Here is a 7916-nt window from a genome sequence, read left to right as displayed (position 1 = left end):
GCAACCTATGGTCTACTCCCTTTCCTTATGTACTCTATCATTGAGAATTCTGACTCCCAACAGCTGCCATCCTTATAAATAATTTTCCACCTTCAGTATGTATGTGTAGGGGTTTCAGAATTGTTAACCAACATCCCTGTGGGAAATAACTCTAAGTTTATGATTTATATACTCTTCTACTCATTAAGGAGTGAGAAAGAGAATTAAGGGACATTCAAAAATGCAATGTATGAACCAATTTGGATCCATTACAAGCAAAGAAATGTTTGGGAGAGTTGCAGAAATTTGACTATGAAATGAGTATTAGATGATACATGAGAGTGTTGGTTTGTCTGGTTAATAAAAACTATGTTTTAAAGGCCTTATTTTTATTATTTTCACCTTCAGGTATGTAGGAGTGAGTTGACTTGATATCTGGGATTTGGTTCAAAGAGCTACAGCAACAACACAATAAAATAAGGAAGGAAGGAAAGGAGGGAAGGGCAAATGGAGGAAGGGAGTGGAGAAGGAAGGAAGGAAGGAAGAAAAAAAAAGAAAGAGGAAGGGAAACAAGAAAAGAATGAATGAAGCAGATAAGGCACAATATCACTGACACTGGATGATAGGCAAACAGGTTTCTCTACTGTTGAGTATGTTTGGCGATTTTAAAAATTAAACATGTAGAGAGAGCACCGTATCATGAAATAGAGCAGTTAGTTACACGTGTAAATGGGAAATGATAATGAGGCTATCAAAATCCTAAGATGGTCCTGGCTGGTGTGGCTCAATGGACTGAATGCCGGTCTGTGAACCAAAGGGTCGCAGGTTCGATTCCCAGTCAAGGCACATGCCTGGGTTGCCATCCAGGTCCCCAGAGGGGAGCACTCGAGAGGCAACCACACAATGATGTCTCTCTCCCTCTCTCTCTCCTTCCACTCCCCTCTCTCTAAAAATAAAATTTAAAAAAAGATCCTAAGATGGAGCCAATCATCAGAGTTTAGGAACATTCTAGTGGCTTCTCTACCTGTTCTAATATGGTGTGGCCCTGTGGCCTGCCCTCTTCTTAATAAGAAAATTCTCTTTAAAAATATTATCAGGAAGCACGTGGAAATGCTTCTAATCTATAATATATTTAATACATGCATGTTGAATTGTATTTTCAAAGAACAGAACCATTTTTTTTTCATTGTGAGAGCACAAGGGACCATGTCAGAGGGATTCTGGTAGACAAGCATATGTGATGTGCAGATTACCTAAGGGAGGAATGCAAACAAGTGTGGAGGAGTTAAGGGTAGGGCAGTGAGCAAGACCTCCAGGGTCCTGACAATGTACTTGAGACATAGATAGACATAGAAAAGTTCTGCCTCCATGACAGGGACAGTGCTATCCAGAGGCATAGGTCAAAGGTGGCTCAGAAAGTCATGTCAGTATTGAAAGAAGAAGCCTGGGACAGAAACACACCGTGGGCCACAAAAAAAGCTGCATACCATATTAGGATGCACTCCAAATTGCCATGAATAATTCACACTTTTAATATGCTGACTCAAAAATATGGACAATTCAATGAACACACTGATCTTTGAATAAGGGGTAGTGACAGATGCCAGTTCAGAAAGTCTTTGGGAGGCTTTGAGGAGATGATCCCTGGGTCATGCTGAGCATAGTGCCTTGTCCATGGCGAGCTGTCTGTCAACCAACATAAATGTGGATTTTGAAGGCTCCATGTTGGGGTTGTTTCCTGCAGAGAATATGTCACTTTCTAAGCATCCTGGCACCACCACCTTAGGAAAATGTACTTGCCTTCTTCCCTAAACGATTGATTTGTAGCTCCAGGAGAAAGATCTGGAGGTGTTGGGGGTCCCAGACCAGAGATTCAGCAGCCAGGGGGTGATCACAACTAGATATGAAATTTCTGGAAAGTTTTCTCATTCATATCCATGGCACAAATCCCTTTTGGGTAGACACTACCTTGTCCAAGCCCTGCCACACATCTCCACCCAGTGTGAGGCTGTGGCATCCTGTACACATAGCTCAGAATGCCTGTGGAAACCCTTGGTTGAAGTCACTTTGTCTCTCAGGGAAGACACAGGATCAGCTCTGTGATGAGATCATCAGGGGTCACCTGAGAAGCCTGTGCTATGTTTTTCACACAGTCTGCTCAAGACAGGCACTGTCTTCCTGCCCTGTGCAGTGGTGCTGAACCATGAACCAAGTGCATTGCCCATTCCAAGACAACTGTGTCTTCCCTTTCCTTTAGCCAGTAAATGGGTCTCTGGACATCTACACCTGCATTCCCTCCCCTAGCCCCTAGATCAATTCATAAAACTGGAAGGAGATGGGGCCTCTCTTCGTCTTCTCTTTGCCTCCTCTGAATCCATCCCTTCCCCTCTTCCTCCATCTCCAGTCCACGTCTACAGCTTTCCCACTAGTCCTTGCAACATTACCACCCACCTGGACAATGACAGCACATTTACTGTGGGCCTTCTTACCTCCCCTATGAGCTTCCCACTTCCTTCTGAACCCACTAGTCAGAGAGAAATTTTTAAAACCTACAAGATGGGTATGTTCCCCTGGCTGCTTTCCTCCTAGAGTACTCCAGGGCATATTTTTGATGCAGATAGGGAAATGGAAAGCAGGTTTGGATCCTGGACACCTGCAATGAGTTCACTGTGGTGTGGGGAGGGTGGTCAAGTGGGACTTTAGAGCAAAGCATGAAAGAAAATCAAGTAGTTAAGGCCACTGGGAACAGGGGAATAGAGTGAAGATGGTTGTCCCTTGTGCTAGAAAGATCCCCAGAGGGAGAGCTTTCTCCTCTTTTCTTCACCTCCTAGGTTCCAGCAATGCATCCCCCTTCCCTTATGAAAAAGGCAGGGCCTGATGAGGAAGACAAGAGTGATGGGGATGGTGGATGAGTCTTGCTTCTTAAAGAAACTGAACTCAACCATGTAAACAGAGATTTCTTATAAAGAATTGTCTAATGTGCTTATGGAAGCTCAAGATGCTTTGGGTCAAACTCTTAAGATGTTAGATAGCTTCACTGTGCCCTTTCCCCTGCTTGACACCAGCCATCCACAGGCTTGACATGTCACTTGCTGGTGTCATGCACACACCCAATAAATAAACACCTACGACAATGGTCAAAATCTGGTACAGTGACAACCCTAAATGCTGTCAAAAATATGGAGTAGTAGGAACTTACATTCATTACTGGTAGGAATGCAAAATGGTACAGGCACTTTGGAAGTCAGTTTGGCAGTTTCTTATCAAAGTAAGCATGATTCTAACATATAATCCAGTAACCATATAACTATTTACCAGAAGTTGATGATGATGTATCAGTGTAGACACATTTGTTGTTTAAAATGGACCATTTGGTGGGAGACATTGATAATGGGAGATACTATATATGTGAGGGGGAAATAGAGGCTTACTGGGAAATCTCTATACCATTCTCTTTATTTTTCTCTTTATTGAAAAGTGCTATAAAATTAAGTCTTAAAACAAACAAAATATGAGTAACAGTATCGGAAAAACAAAACTTGAACATCCCTGGTGGAGGCTAAAGACTGTGATGATCTGGGATGTGTGTTTGGGGTGGGAGTCTGGGGCAGCAGGGAAGTTGGGAGGGGCTGCAGACTGTATCATGGAGATGACAGGTATGGTAAAGGAAAAGATTTTAAACTTATGCCCCTACTTCTTTACAAAAATATGAGGCATGCAGATCACACATGCCTGTAACACTGGGGAGACCCCTTGGTGAAATGACCACAGGTGGTATCTCTAGAATTCCATAACTGGATGTTAGACAGCCTGAAGATTTGATCCAAGGAGTAGGGCCTCAGATCAGCAGATGGATGATCCTGGTACAGCTCAGAGTCAAGTTGAGGTACCTGAGGGAGGATTGCAGAGACCCTGGACCCCACAACCTAAGTGACTCAACAAAAACTTGTCCTTGCTCTGATAACTTTAAGACCCCTTGAAGGTACTAATTACAAGTGGGATTTGCTGACTTCCACATTTGGGTCTAGGAGAGACTGGGAAATGTTTATAAAGACCACCAGTTTAGTTGACTAGAGGGGTGGGCCCAGGTTCTGGGAGGAGTCAAGATGAGGACCTTAAGGGAGGAATGAAGACCTAGGACCCCAAAGCAGAGATGGATCCTATGCCTCTGCACTCAGTCTTTGTAGGCTCCAGACCAGCAGGATAACCAGACGAGGTGATTCCTGACTGCTACCTGAGGGTGGAGGTCTTCTGGAGGTGTAGGCCTTGGTCTGAGGAGTGTGGTTTCAGAACACTAGAGAGTGGCCTTTGCCTGCAGGATGCATCCTCAGATTAGGAGAAGGGATAGATCTAGGCCCTGACAGGAGGAAACACAGATACCATGAGGTAACTGAGGGGACACTGACCACACACAGAGAGGGTCCAATAAAGTTGGCCCCTGTCATCCTTGTCATCCCTGAAGGTGGCATGCTCCTTTTGATAATGGGCAAGGAGGTGGAGAGTCCTCAAGGAGGTGAGGTCTTGGTTGAAGAGGGAGATGTCAACTGTTCCAAGTAGGGGTCCAGGAAATAGGGCAATCCATGGCATGACTAAAAATGAATAACCTGCAGGAGGATGGGAAAACCCAACCGACACAGAGGGTGCTGTTTCTGTTGTCAACCTTTTGTGATGTTGGCGGGGGCCAGATGATTTTGGGTATGGATATGAGCCTCCTTACTTTGCTCTGTAGTCTCTTACCTAGGTAAGGACCTTGGTCTGAGAGGATGACATCAGCTCATTTGAGGAAGTACTTCTGCTCAACAGAGAGCAGAGATCTCAGGACATGCCAAGAGTCAAGATGAGGACCCTAAAGAAGGAGTGAGTGTATCTCAATCCCTAGAAAAATGTGGGGGCCCCAAATAAATCTGGTCTGTGCCTACTGGAAACCCTGGCCAGGTCCTTCAGTTTGATTGCCTTCTCATTTTCAGATCTATGGTTACAGGGAAGGCATAGTCTTGGTCTCAGGGTCTGGACTCAGGTCTGTTGAGGCAGCGTCCTAGAATCTGGCAGAGGTCATGGTGAGGACTGAGGAGACCCTTTACACCAGGTCATGTGGAACCCATAGTGTATGATCACCCATTGTTTTCACTTGGTGACCACAATAAGCTCCTGGGAAAGTGCTACCAAATAAGGGGAATTTTAACTACCTTCTGTTATGTTTCAGCAATGTTTGGCCTTGTTGTAAGAATTTGATCTCAAGCTAGCAGGTGGGGGGTGGGAGGTAGAAGCTGTACCTGAGTTAGCACAGAAGGATTCCCCAACAAGAAATGAAGGAAATTTCTAGCACCCTGCCTTACACGATTCCACTGTCAGACCCAGAACTTATGACTGTGCCAGCTGCATGATGGGGGATCTTAGGGATATGAGGTCTGAGAGAAAATGTCTGAGCAGGCTTCTTACTTCCTTTTTCAGAATGTTAAGGGACAGGTTACCCAGGAGGTGAGACCCCTGTGCAACATGAGAGCACCCCTAAAGATTAGACCTAAAAGTCACCTTCATCAGAAATGCCTAGGGTGCATTTGTCAGCTTACACCACTCACACACTCTCTCTTCCCCAGGTCCATAGGTTCCCATTGCCAACCTCCAGACCATATACTCTTACTGCCTGCCACCTGCCACAAGTCATTATGCCTCTGGATCAGATGAGTGAGCTCTGCAAGCTTGAGGAAGACTATTAGGATCAAAGAGAGAAACAAGACCTGTTGGAGGTTCAGCTGATCATGGCTGAGGAGGAGGTGGCCATGTGTAACTCCTCTTTTACTTTCTCTCTCTCTGACTTGTTACCAGACAGCCTAGAGGAGATGACTTTTGCTGGGACACCTAGTCCTCCCCAGAGCTCTCTGGGTGCCTGCCCTCCCCCATCCCTACCATGGCTTTTCCACCCTCCAATGGAGCCAATCTAAAAATGAGGGTTCCAGAAGCCAAGATGAAAATGGACTAAGAAGCAGAGAGGTCTTTGAAGATGCTGAGTCTTTGCTCTAAGATACCCTATATTTGAAGATGGCTGACTTGGTGGAGTTCCAGCTCCTAAAGTATTATGCAACATAGCCCACCACAAAGGCAGAAATGCTGAGCAGCATTATCAAAGAGTACCAAGACCACTTCCCTGAGATCTGCAGAGTAACCTCTGATTGCATGCTGCTCCTCTTTGGCATTGATGTGAAAGAAGTGGCCCCCAGTGACCACACCTGAGGTCTGAGGTGACCTATGTTCTGGTCACCTCAGACCTCACCTGTGATGGGATAGTGGGTGATAGGCAGACCATGCCCAAGACCAGCCCCCTGGTCATGCTCCTGAGATTGATCTTCCTAGAGGGCGACTTTGCCCCTGAGCAGAAGGTCTGGGGAACACTGAATGGGGTGCATGCCTGAAGGAAGCCTTACATCTATGGGGAACCCAGGGAGCTCATCACCAAAGTTGGAGTGCAGGAACAGTACCTGGAGTACTGGTAGGTACCCAGCAGCCATCATGCATGCTACATGTTCCTGTGGGGTCCCAGAGCCCATGCTGGAACCAACAAGTTGAAAATCCTGGATTGTTTTTTGAAGGCCAATAACAAAGATTCCAGTTTCTTTCTATGCTTGTGTGAAGGAGTGGAGAGCAATGAGCATGAAAGGGCCTGAGGCAGAGTTGCATCCAGGCACATTTCAGATCCACGTCCATCAACTTCTCCCTGGGAGCAGGAAGTGAGGCTGAGTCTTCATGTGTTTGAAGAGAGAGGAGTCAGCATTCTAGGTATTGAGGGCTAGGGTGAGTTGGGGGAATAAAAGGTGTAGCATTTTTGGTCTCCGATGATAATTCAGAAGTTTACACTTGTTTCTCTCAGGCAATTTTCTTTTTATTTTTTTCATTTTTTCTAATTTTAACCATTGTTCAAGTACAGTTTTCTCCCTTTTACTCCCATTTCAGCCCACCCACCCATTCCTCCCCACCTCCCTCCCATTACCACCCTCACCCTAGTTTTTGTCCATGTGTCCTTTATATTTGTTCCTATAAACCCTTCCCATTCTCCCCTGAAATTCCCTCTTCCCTCCCCTCTGGTCACTGTCAGCCTGTCCTCTATTTCAGTGTATTTGACCATATTTTGTTTGTTTCTTTGTTTTGTTGTTTAGGTTCTTGTTAAAGGTGAGATCATATGGTATTTGTCTTTCACTGCCTGGCTTATTTCGCTTAGCATAATGCTTTCCAGTTCCATCCATGCTTTTGCAAAGGACAGGAGCTCCTTCTTTCTTTCTGCTGCATAGAATTCCATTGTGTAAATGCACCATAGTTTTTTGATCCATTCATCTACTGATGGGCACCTAGGTTGCTTTCAGCACCTAGCTATTGTAAATTGTGCTGCTATGAACATCGGGGTGCAAAGGTTCTTTGGGATTGGTATTTCAGGGTTCTTAGGATATAATCCTAGCAGTGGAATTGTTTGATCAAAAGGCAGATCCATTTTTAGTTTTCTGAGAAAGTTCCATACTATTTTCCATAGTGGTTGTACCAGTCTGCAGCCCCACCTACAGTGCACTAGGGTCCTCTTTTCTCCACAACCTCTCCAACACTTGTTTCTTTGATTATGATGGCCATTGTGACTGGTGTGAAGTGGTATCTCGTTGTGGTTTTAATTTGCATCTCTCTGATAGCCAGTGTCTTTGGATCCTGTGTATGTCCTCCTTGGAGAAGTGTCTGTTCAAGTCCTTTGCCCATTTTTTATTTGGGTTGCTTGTCTTCTTAGAGTAGAGTTGTGTAAGTTCTTTATATATTTTGGAGATTAAACCCTTGTCTGAGGTGTCATTGGCAAAAATGTTTTCCCATACAGTTGGTTCTTTTTTTATTTTAATACTGCTTTCTTTAGCTGTGCAAAAGCTTTTTATTTTGATGAGGTCCCATTTGTTTATTCTTTCTTTATG

General features: G+C 44.8%; 1 pseudogene; it reads left to right on the top strand.

Annotated features, from left to right (window-relative positions):
• Positions 1-4461: 4461 nt before the first annotated feature.
• On the top strand, positions 4462-6641 carry LOC114505743 (annotated as a pseudogene).
• Positions 6642-7916: the final 1275 nt, after the last annotated feature.

The sequence above is a fragment of the Phyllostomus discolor genome, chromosome X (assembly GCF_004126475.2).
Source record: "Phyllostomus discolor isolate MPI-MPIP mPhyDis1 chromosome X, mPhyDis1.pri.v3, whole genome shotgun sequence".
Taxonomy (NCBI): domain Eukaryota; kingdom Metazoa; phylum Chordata; class Mammalia; order Chiroptera; family Phyllostomidae; genus Phyllostomus; species Phyllostomus discolor.
Note: the sequence above shows the minus strand (reverse complement) of the source record. Positions and strands in the feature narration are given on the sequence as shown.